This window comes from Pelodiscus sinensis, chromosome 7 (assembly GCF_052426305.1).
Source record: "Pelodiscus sinensis isolate ZL-2025 chromosome 7, ASM5242630v1, whole genome shotgun sequence".
Classification (NCBI taxonomy): domain Eukaryota; kingdom Metazoa; phylum Chordata; order Testudines; family Trionychidae; genus Pelodiscus; species Pelodiscus sinensis.
The window spans coordinates 9,969,903-9,980,960 of record NC_143058.1 but is presented as its reverse complement, the minus strand read 5'-3'; positions in this window follow the sequence as shown (position 1 = coordinate 9,980,960).

Below are 11,058 nucleotides of genomic sequence, written 5' to 3'. Positions count from 1 at the left end.
TTCCTTTTACCCTCTTAAGGTGGGCCAGGCAGTTTCAAAGGCCAGCTGAAGACAAACAACTGATTGTTTAAATAAACTTTCCCCCAGGGCAGGTTTGTTCAGCACCCCCAATCCCTATAGAAAAATACCAGGTTCAAAATGGATTCCAGTACCATGTGGCATGGTCACATGTCTTTCTAAGGCCCAACCACAGTTTGGGTTTGCAGGACAAACAAGACTATTCATGGGTCATTGGTTTGAGTACTGAGTCATTATGTTTCCAGAGCATCAGTAATGGCTCTCATCCGCACATTTAGAATTACAAACAGATTCTCACTTCACATACAAGAATGATACATGCACAAAAAGTAGGATATGCAGACTCAGCAGGTTGTAACTTTGAAATTGACATGTTACATGAGGTATTTTATCTAAAATGCCTTGGAGTGATGCATATTCATAAGCCAGTTTCCATGAGGCCTGAGAAAGGGGCCCTGTGACAATCACAGTGGTCACTTCTGACCTTACGGTCTATACAAGGTCACCACGAGATGGTGCTTAAAATGTTGGCAGCTATCAGAGCACTCTGTCTACAGGAGTGTTTGCATCAGAGAATCTTGAACTGGTGGTGTGAAAGCTGCAGAAATATGCTGTGTAGATAAGGCCTTTCATATAAGGGATCAGATCCAAGAAGGAGCAGTCTTCTCAAGAAAACTGCTCTTATAGTTCTAATATAGAGGTGTCTGGCAGGTACACCTCTGCCCTGAGGTAAATAAGAGATTGGCAGAAGTGTAAATAAATGTAAGTTAACCACTAGAGAAAATGCCAACTGTTTGTAACACAGAGGGCTTTATGTCACAGAACAAAGTTTCTATTAGCTCATTGTAATATTCTCAGCAGTCACTAGCAACAGCTGACAGACAGCTCTTAGGATATTGTTTTAACCTGAGTGACCCTTTACCAGCAAGAAAGCAGACTGGGTTATTGATTATGTAAAAACAGGAAGGTGTGTTCTGCCCCTGACACAAGCTCTGGCAAGGAGAGATTGACCTGACAGTTTGGATTAGATATTTGCAACAGACATCAGGAAACAGAGGGAGAAAGTAGTCAGTTACAAACAAGAGAAATGCAGCATAAAGGTTTTTTCCACCTGACTGGCTCTTTGGAAATTTCATTCTGCTTATCTGTAACAGCTGCTCTGGGGGAGAGAGGGGAGAAGCAGACACAAGAACCTCTGGGCCTGAAAGAGAGAGCAACACTTCAAAAAGAGTTCTGATCACCTGGAGGGGGGGGGGGGGTCTTTTTAAAAAACTTTGAGTGGAGCAATTTTTAGGGGGGGAGAGGGAAAAACAGGAGACAAATTAAAATACTATGGCAGGTTTCAGAGAGGTAGCCGTGTTAGTCTGTTTCTGCAAAAGCAAGGAGTCCAGTAGCACTTTACAGACTAATACATTTATTAGGGAACTAGAGCATAAGCTTTTGTGAGCTACAACTCACTTCCTCAGATGCGGAAGAGAAAAAGAAAGACAGACAGGAAAAAAAAAAGGATACATAGATGGGAGTGTGCAATGCAATACAATGGAAGATCACATGCTAGACATGAGAATGCTGAGTTCTGACTGAAATCAATGGGAGTTTTGCAACTGATGTCAGAGGACTGAGGATTTTAGTGATCTCCGGCATTAAAAACAGGTGTTAATGTGATTTTAAATACAATTATTTGGCAAGACCCCTTTAATTTAAAAAAAGGGGGAAGTGCATTGAGTGGGTTATGCTGCTGTGTGACAGTGCTGATTCTTGCAGAAGTGAGGAACAAAATCAGCTGTGCTGAAAGCTGTTTCTTTCTACCTATCTCCATCTCCAAAACACACATACGCATGTGCGCACACATGCACGTTAACAGCAGGTCTTGTTGACACATGCTTTTATCTTGACATAGCTAATATTTTGCCAGCTCATTCTTGGAAATAAACAGCAGCCAGATCACAAAACGTGCTTGCACATACAGTTGGTCCCAGTAATGGACCAAGCTACTTTTTTGTACGTATTTTTCAGCATAACAAAACAGGTTGAAAGTTACTCTAGGGATAATTATACATGCCGAGCCTCCTCAACTCCTCCTGAAGTTTCCATTCGATAAGGTGCTTTCCGCTCTAAGTCATTATTTAGGGCTTGTCTACACTAAAAGTGATACAGGAGCACAGCTGAACCACTGTAGCACTTCGGTGTAGACACTGACTACACTAATGGAAGGGATTCTCTCGTCCACTGCTTCAAGATGCAGTAGCTAGGTCAACAGAAGAATTCTTCCATTGATCTAGTACAATCTACATAGGGATTTAGGTGGCTTTAATAAGCCACTTTGAAGCGGAGTGTTTTTCACACCCCTGACCAATATAGTTAAACAGACTTAGTTATCTAGAATAAGTCAGGCCTTAACATAGCCATCAACTCCGTGGGTGCTCCAGCCCCAGAGCAACCACAGGAAAAAAAAATACTGGGTGCTTAGCACCCACCAGCCATAGCAGATCAGTGGTGCCACCAATCAGCTGATTGGCAGCTAGAGGAGGGAATTAGGGAGAGGAGCAAGCAAAGCTGTGGGCTGGGGCAGAGCAGGGGCAGGAAGAGGTGGAGTGAGGGTGGGGCTCTGGGGAAGGATGGGGACAGAGCAGAAGTAGAGCACCCCCAGGAAAAATTTTTAAAAAGTCACCGCCTATGGGCCTTAATATGGTACACTGATACCACGTTCTATTCCAGAGGTGTCTGCATTACTGCGGTAGATGAATCGATTTTTATTCCTAGTCTATGGAGCCTCACAGGGATGTTTCAGGTTTAATCAAGAAGGTTTATCACATTTTCAGGGCCTCAGATGACAGGTGCTAGAGAAAGTTATACCCTACTTTCTAATTACTTGGGTGTTTAAGAACTCAAAGGCAGGTCCAAGACATTAGCGCCATCTCCGTGGGTGATTCAGGGCGGGAGCACCCACAGGGAAAAATTGGTGGGTGTTGAGCACCCATCAGCAGTCTCTCATCAGCTCCTGCCCACTTGCCCGCCCTGTGGTCAGGACCTCCACCTTCCACCCACCACAGTCAGCTGTTGTATGGCATTTAGAGGGCAGAGTGAGGACATGGTGCACTTGGGAGAGAGGTTGGAACTAGTCTGGGAAGAAGAGGGGCAGGATCGGGCTTTGATGGAAGGGGCAGAGCTGGAGGGGTAGCACCCTCCACACGTTTGAAAGTGAGCGCCAGTGGTCCAAGATATTCAAACCAGAACAATGGTTACGTCTTCATGGATAGACACCCCATTCCTGACTGATTTTTGGAACACATTTAATGTTAACAGTAATTGGGGGCCCTGGATGTGTATTTACACAGCAGGCTATAAGACAGTATGAAATGTTACTCCTGTCAAATAGATGAAGAGGTATGTGCCTTTTAAAAAACTTACCTATCTGGATATAATGAATAGCTTGGAACCTCTCCTAAAGAGTCATTATGGGCTACAAGATAAATAATTCATGCCTTACTATTACTCTATATAATCAGTTGATGAATAGAAATGTCTGCAGATTTATAGATTTTGAGGCCAGAAGGAAGCACTGTGATCGTCTATTCAGCCCTCCTGTAACATAACACAGGACAAATAACTTCCCCAAAATAATTCCTGGAACCGATTTTTTTAAGGAAATCCAATCTTGATTTTAAAACGATTAGCGATGAAGATTTCACCACATCCCTTTGTGCATTGTTCCAATGGTTAGTTACCTTAATTGTCACAAAATTTCCACTTATGCATCAACTCTGCAGTGGACTGTGCATGGACAGGTTTTCTTGGGGCTTGGCAGAGGAAAAAGAAAACAGGAGGTCAGACCCTTATTTAGTCTGAGAGGCAGCAGGGTCTAGTGGATTGTGCATAGGACCAGAAGCCAGGAACGCCCACAATGTCTTGCAGCATGGCCTTGGTCAAGTCACTTCATCTCTGCCTTTTAGTTTCACCATCTGTAAAATGGGGATAATATATGCCTGGCTCCCAGGTGCGTTTGGCAGGGTTAGTCACCAAAGCCTTGCACAATTCTGCTCACCAGGGGAGAGCTGGTTTTGTTGAGTAAGGCATCATTAGATTGTTTTATGCTCGGGAGGAGGCAAGAGGCTGAGCAGCCTGCACCGTAGGCGGGTTCTGTCCTGACACGATTGCCAGGCTGCATCAGTGACTAAAAGCAGCGTGAAAACGAAAAGGGCTGCAGACGGGTTCCCCTTTGAAAACAAATTTCTGTTCCAGCATAGGAGATGCAATTTCTTCTTCAGTCTTCTATATGCCCACGGCGTGGCACCTTTCAATATGCTGTCGCCCCCATGTGACGACAGGGTAGGCGAACCATTGGGAGCCTTTGCTTCCTCCAGCAACTGGCTGGGCATTGGAGCCCGGCAGGGACGTTTTTTCCTCAGGAGGGCTAATGAGGGAGGAGGAGTGGAGCAGAATTTCACAGCCCTCTCCCAGGCCGCGCCCACGTGGGGCAGGCCTCGCTGAAGCCAGGAGGCTGTGGGCAGCAGGAGACAGCTCACCCCTCCCCCACAAAGGGAGCTGGCCAAGAGCATATGAGCCTTTAGCTCAGTGGTCCCCAACGCGGTGCCCAAGGGCGCCATATCGCCTGCCGGGCCATTTCTGTGCACCTGCCAAGTGATCGGGGCCAACCCCGCCCCCGGGCACGTGGTGCATGGGCGGTGCCAGCCCCTGGGCATGCAGCGTATAGGTGGCCCTGCCCCCGGGTACATGGCGCAAGGGCTGTGCTGGCCCCGGGCGCGTGGTATATGAGCATCCTCTCCCCTGGGCACGTGGCACAGGAGCGGCGCCGGCCCCAGGAGTGCGGCACATGGGTGGCACCAGCACTGGCCACGCAGCGTATGGGCGTCCCCGCTCCTGGGCGTGCAGCGCGTGGGTGATGCCGGCTCCTGGGCGTGCTGCAAAGGAGCGGCGCTGGACCTGGGAGTGCAGCGCATGGGTGACACCAGCACTGGGCCGGGCAGCCCCAAAAGGTTGGGGACCACTGCCTTAGCTAGCCTCCCCTATGAGGACAGGGGAGGGAAGCTGCCTGGTGTGCACGGTGGGAGACATGTTGTTTGCTCAGTGCTCGTCTCTGCCCGAAGGAGGCCGGAGTAGAGCCCGGACGCTTAGGCCTTCCCCGCTGCAGGCTGAGGACAGGAGCCCTGACGCGGGATGTGTGTGAGGGAGCAGAGAGGACGGCACTGCCCATTCCCCCGGGTTGCCCTCGAACCTCCAGGAAATAAGGGTTAATCTTTAATGAAAGCTTATGCCCTGGGGTGAACCCTCCAAGAACATGGCCAACCACAACTGGCAGCTTTCACGGAGGAGCCGCGCTGCAGTCCCCGCCTGTGTGTGGGTGGTAGGGCTAAGCTGGCCAGAGAGTGGTGGAGGGATGTGCCCATGTCTCCCAGAACCCCACGCTCCCCTGCAGAATGGGGACAGCCTGGCCGGCTGTCATGGCCAGGCTGGAAGCTAAACCAGCAGGAGACCACATGGCTGCGCCTCCCACTGTTGTTCCACAGCTAGTGCCCGCTCCGTAAGGAGATTAACCCGCCTCTGTGCAGCCTGTAAGGCAGAGGAGCGACGAGCGGCGGGTTCGGTCTGTACCATTGCCGGCTTTTGGGTGGTTTCATGAAATTCTATCATGCCAGGACTGTGTCCTGGAGAGCCTCCAGGTGTGTGGACCCCCCCGGACTCAGCGGGGTTGCCTCATCTCTCCACCAGGCCAGAGACACTGGGAAGGAATCAGCACTCCAGGACCATCTCTTCCGAGCAAAACCCCTCGGGACAATGGGTTGTGTGGGTTTGCTCTACCCCAGAGCAGACACTTGTCACAAGTGGGGGGGGGAAGTCAAGAGTCATTCCCAAGGGACACCACAAAGGCAGCAGATGGCCACAGCAGGGATCTCTAAGGGGACTCACGGGAGAGGGAAGGCTGGGGAGAGGGTCAGGAGGGAGGCTGCTGCAGAGGCAGGGTAAGCAAGGGGGCGGAGGACTCTGCCTGCCTGACAGAACACAAGGAGTCGGCACAGAGGTGAGCTAGTAAGGAACATTGCAATTAGGGTCTTTTGTGTGCTCTGTACTCGCCTGTGCTCTATTGGATAAAGTTGGGCATTGGAATAAGAGACACAGGCAGTCGGCATCACAAGTGTGGCATGCTCCTGCAGGAGTTAAACTGTAAACTAGAAGCTTCCTACCTTTTGCGGTCGCGTTCTGGGAGTGGAATACATAGCAGGAAGGGTCAGAGCTGTGCCCAGAGGGGCTAGGCAGCTGGACAGCAGGTTCCAACAGTCAGTGTGGTGCTTGAGATTAGGGCAGTGGCTGGACTCCGTTCAGACACCAGGGCTGCGTCTAGACTGGCAAGTTTTTCCGCAAAAGCAGCCACTTTTGCACAAAAACTTGCCAGCTGTCTACACTGGCCGCTTGTTTTTGCGCAAAAGCACTGACGTTCTACAGTCTGAAATCAGTGCTTCTTGCGCAAATGCTTTGACGTTCCCGTTTGGGCAAAAGCCCTTTTCCGGAAATGTTTTTGCGCAATAGGGCCGGTGTAGACAGCTAAAAACTGTTTTGCGCAAAAAAGCCCCAATGGCGAAAATGACAGTTGGAGCTTTCTTGCGCAAAACAGCATCTAGATTGGCACGGATGCTTTTCCGTAAAAAGTGCTTTTGCGGAAAAGCGTCCGTGCCAATCTAAACACTCTTTTCCGCAAATGCTTTTAACTGAAAAACTTTTCCGTTAAAAGCATTTGTGGAAAATCATGCCAGTCTAGTCGTAGCCCATGAGTGTAGAAAGCCCCAGGAGCCCAAAGCACAGAGACTTGCATTCCCCTAACTGCAATCCTAGTGAGTGGCCAGGAACGTCAAGTCAGGAGACCTGGCTTCTATTCCTGTCTCTGCCACTGATTCATCATATGACCTTGGACATGTCACTTCATTGTCCTGTGCCTCACTTCCCCTCCATGTGTCAGGTAGTGATAATATTTCTATTTCCCTGTCTCTCCTGCACATTAGAGAGACAAGATGGGGAAGGGAATATCTTTTCTTGGGCCAACTTCTGCTAGTGAGAGAAGCTCCACAGAACTCTTCTTTGGGTCTGCAAGTGGCAAGACTCAAGCCACTAGTGCTAGCAAAGAGCTTTAGGATCCTTCAGTGACAGCCACTAAATGCCAAGAATTGTACAAGGGAGCTAGTTTGTGTTGTACTTAAAAAACAGGGCCCAATCCTGCAAGCTGCTCATGAATAGACCCTACTGAATTCAGTGGGATTCTGCACAGGTGCAGGGTCCCACCCATGCCCACGGAGCTTTCTGGCATGGGAGTTTGGTTTATCAGCTTGCCCCATAGAGCAGACATGGGTTAATAGATGCTGCAGCCTCTCAGCAGACAGTAACTGACTGACTGACTTGACCGACTTTGTTAGATTTAGAGAGACGCAAGCATGTGAGAGCTTTTAGAAACAAGGTCCCTAAGATCAAAGGCTCTGATGTAGCATGGCAAGCACTTTGACTTACTCAGCTCAGAGACTTTCCACATTATTATAAATATACCGAGGGCCTTATTAAAAAGTTAACAAGTTTCTCTCTCAGGGAGCTCAGTGATTCACCTGTGAGTAGCTGGTGTTTCATCATCAGTCCAGATTTAAACAGAAAGTCAGCACAAAGCTGGGCTCAAAGCTTTTGTTTTACAAATTAATTGGGGGTGGGGGAATCCCCAGTGTGTTCAATGCACTCCTGCCAGATGGTACTTTCTAGTCTAAACTCATTGCAGGAAGAGCCTTTTTAGATAACAATCTGGTCTCCAGGGCTGAATGAATACACCCGCCCTCCTGCTCGGTATTATTGGTAGAAACAGAGCTCTTCCAATAAATGCTAGGTGAAAACCTGGCCACTCTGAAGTCAAAGGCAAAACTCCCATTGATTGCACTGAGGTCAGGATTTCACCTAATATTTTGTTATATTGAGAGGGGCCTAGTGGTCAAAATAAGAGACCATAGGGAGCCCAGAGACAGATTTTAATGGAGTTGTGCCTGCTTATGTGAAGGCTGCATTTGGCCCAGCATTATTTATTTTCATTAGATGTATTATTGGCCTCTGCTGGGCCATTATAATACTCTGTATATAGGCTGTTGCCTTGTGCTTCTCTGTTTGTAGTTTCCAGTTGTGGCCTCTCGTCTTATGCTTTGATTATAAGCATGGGAGGCGATTATCAAAGGACAGCAGGGAAGACGTAGTCTCCTGTTACCCTGACTGTGGATCTCTTGGCCCAAGCTCCATGCTGAGGTGTCTCTCCCCCCCAAGTCAGACAGTGGCTCAGCTTTTGGGGGGAGCTGAGGCGTGGCTGGCAACCCAAGGTAGTTGGGGACCAGCTGGTCACCCAGGCCAGGGGACAGCTCAAGGCTGGCCGGAAGCCCCAGAGGTTGGAACCGGTCAAAGTGGTCTGGGCTTGTTTGGCTGGGTCTCCTCAAGCCACAGGGCAGCGAGGGGAGTAGTGAGGTAGGGCCTCAGATGGCAGGGCCAGGAGCAAGGGCTCCTTAAGGGGTGGTTAACTCTTTGAGGTAGAGATTGTCTTTTCACGGTGGCTATGTCTAAACTACGAGTTTTCTCGGCAAAAAATTGCAAAGGAGGGATTCATTTGCATGAGTCGTGATCTCATTTGGATGTTTTCTGCTGATCCATTTTTGCGCTGGGGTTGTTGTGCCAAAACAAGCAGTGTAGACGTTTTCTTTTTCCGCAAAACCCCCTTTTTCCTCAAGATCGGTATACCTCCTTTTTGGGGGCATAAGGATCTTGTGGGAAAAGGGGGTTTTGCGCAAAAAGAAAACACTGCTTGTTTTTGCGCAAAAACCCCAGGGCAAAAACGGATCGGCAGAAAATATGCAAATGAGATTGTGACTCATGCAAATGAGACTCATTTGCATATTTTTTGCAGATAAAATTTGTAGTGTAGATGTGGCCTTAGTGTATACAGAACTTAGCAAAATGGGATTCCCATTCCTGATCTGGTCTTCTAGCTCCTACTGCAAAATAGCTAAGTAACTGTCCCTTCACCTGCTCTGCTTTTGCCTATTCTACCAGACTCCAGTCTTCCCAATACTTAAAGGATAAAGCTGTTTTTCTTTGAACAGTTCTTGATTAGTTGGATGTTGGTCTTCAAAATAGTTCAGAGAATGTGCAGCTCCACCAGGGATCTAAACATTAGGATTTCCTGACAGTGTAAATGGCTTTATCAAGATTCAGGGAAAAGTCCCAGTTCTTTCATAAACTGACCTCTGTCCCAAGGCAATTAAAAGGTTCCAAAAGGAAGTTGGCTAAGAGCTCACTTTTATCTTTCTACATCATCTTCAGATCTTGGGTCAACAGAAAGTCTGTTTAAGTGGAAGGCCAATAATGTTAACTCTAAGAAGCTTTACAAGATGTCATAATAATGAGACATTTCAACTATGCTTGTATTGACTGGGATATTTCACCTCATTAAGAATACATAGATTTCTTGACACCATAAATAAGTGCTTTTTGGAGCAGCTAGTCCCAGAACCCACAAGGGGAGAGCAATTCTCAGTTTAATCCTAGGTGGAGCACAGAATCTGGTTCAAGAGGTAATAGCAACCATAAGGCAATTAAATGTAACATCCTTGAAGAAGGAAAAATGCAAAAGCCACCCACCACAGTAGCATTCAACTTCAAAATGGGAACTACGCGAACATGAGGAAGCCAGTTAAACAGACATTAAAAGGAAGTGTGACAAGGGTGAAATGCCTGCAAACTGCATGGAGACTAATTAAATAGAGACAAACTAAAAGAGGTTCAAATAATAGAAGCTCAAACTAAAAGTATACCCCCAAATTAAAAATACAAAATAGTAACCAAAAAATGTCACCATGGCTAAGCAGCAGACTAAAAGAGAAGATTAGAGACCAAAAGGCAACTCTTAGAGGAAATAAAATTTTAGTGAGGAAAATAGCAACCAAAAAAACTAAACTCTGGCCCCAGCTAATTCCAAGAGATTACATCCTGTTTACATTGACTTTTGCAGGAGCAAGATAAGATGTAGTGTATTTCTGTGAGATGCCCAAGTCAGTTTGGTATCCCTTCATGAATATCTGAAGATCTGAATATTTCTATCTATAAGCATTTCTGTAATAGCAGCCCCCAGGAAATCTAGGTACTATTCCAGTTTCTATAGTAGGAAGCCCCCGCCAGCCATGATGGAGTTTGTGAATCATGAAAGAGAAGTAATTTACCATTCATTTAGAGCTTTTCCTGTAACTCTTTCTTGGATATGTTGTGCATTGATCTAATAACCCACAGCATCACCATGGAGGTGCCAAACATATGTAGCAATTCCAGTACAAAATATTTGAAGATCACCAAGTCCCCATACAAAGTTATGTCATTCCCTCTTAATCTAGAATTGCAAGTGAAAATAGCCATTAGCCCACAATACTGTACATGATTAATGGTCACTGAAGTTGCACTTAAACTAGTTTATATTATAAAATGATGAAGTATCAGAAATCCATACATCTATTAATCCTAAACATATAGAACTCAGCTTGTATATGGATGTTTTCCTAAGATTTGAGTCTTGGCAGGGTGGCAAGGCAGAGGGGAAAAGAGAGAGATTTAAAATATTCTGTGTTTTAATGTCACTCCCCAAGCAGGGGTAAGTGTTCATCATCTTTACCTCCCCCCAAAAATCCATTAAAACATGTTAAAGAAGAAGAGTTTGGTTCAAAATTCTCCTCTTTAGAAATGGGCAGGTTTGTAAGAAGACTGAGATTTTTGATAAAACAGAATACCTTAGAGGGCTCACGACTAGACACCTTCCCTTTCTCTTGGGCTTAGAATCTCTCTTTCCTTTGATAGCAGTAGCTGTACCACCTCAAAGTAACAGCATAAGAGCAATCACTACCCATCCTTGACTCCATAGCCTCATAAACTAGGCTATGCTGCCCTGTCTTTCCATCACAGGGCCTCTTCCTACATGCTCAGCCTAGGACTTTCTCTCTAGGCCTTTCCTGACCATTCTGCCTCACT